The sequence below is a fragment of the Brassica oleracea genome, chromosome C6 (assembly GCF_000695525.1).
Source record: "Brassica oleracea var. oleracea cultivar TO1000 chromosome C6, BOL, whole genome shotgun sequence".
NCBI classification, from domain to species: domain Eukaryota; kingdom Viridiplantae; phylum Streptophyta; class Magnoliopsida; order Brassicales; family Brassicaceae; genus Brassica; species Brassica oleracea.
The window spans coordinates 13,249,592-13,250,615 of record NC_027753.1 but is presented as its reverse complement, the minus strand read 5'-3'; positions in this window follow the sequence as shown (position 1 = coordinate 13,250,615).

The following is a 1,024-nucleotide window of genomic DNA, read 5'->3' as shown; positions in this document are numbered from 1 at the left end:
ACCTTGCTAGAATCACCACAACTTCCGACCAGTCCTTAGTATAAGCATCTCTCAGAATCCCCTTCATAAGATGTTCCCATAACTGAGAGGAGTAGGTACACTCAAAGAACAAATGATTACGGGATTCTTCAGCGTTCTTGCAGAGAACACATGTAACATCCACGCCTTGACTCCATCTCGCAACTCTGTCCATTGTCGTTAGTCTATTCAGCATAGCTAACCAAGCCATGAAAGCAAACTTAGGAGTAGCCTGCGAAAACCATATATCTCTTGCCCAATTGTTTTGAGTATAATCTTCTCTTATTAACACCCAAGTCTCATGTGTTGAGAATTTCTCTCTAGCTAGACGATGAAAAGCCTCATCTCTCAGATTTTTCACTTGCATCAATATGATCTCCCCATGTGAAGAACCTCCAAAAATAAGAGAATATTTAATTGGCATTCTCTGACTCAACGGGGCATAAGTTCTTTGATGTATGTGATTTCGACCAATGCCTAATAGATTCAGATGAATAAGAAACTCCAAAACAAAAAAGGAGTTGACACAAATCATCCCAGCATAAGCTGAAAGAGCGTTCCAAAAGTTGGCCTTCTTGGAGAATCTAATGGAAGAATTTTTGAATAATATGTATTATATCCAGCTCTTACTCTTGAACAAAATGAAGTACGAGACTGCTACATGTTCATTAGGATTACAAATTTCTTTGAGACTAAGCTTTTGTTTTTATGTTTTGTATAGCTTTTATCTGTTACTAATTCCCTTTCAAGTGTGTGTTCTTTTGATAGGTACAATCATAAGAAAGGAAGATCATGCCTCTTGACTTGGAATAAATGTTGAAAACTCTTTTGTAAAGCCAAGAGAGAGTCGAAAAGAGCCAAGAGAAGGCTATTTTGGCGAGCCAAAAGAGTATTTAAGAAAGCGAAAAGAGACTTTTGGAGTCTCAAGAGAGGATGATGTCAAACTCTTTTCCATTGGAAGCTCCACATTCTGTGCAAGAGCTTATGAACATCCCCCCCCCCCCCC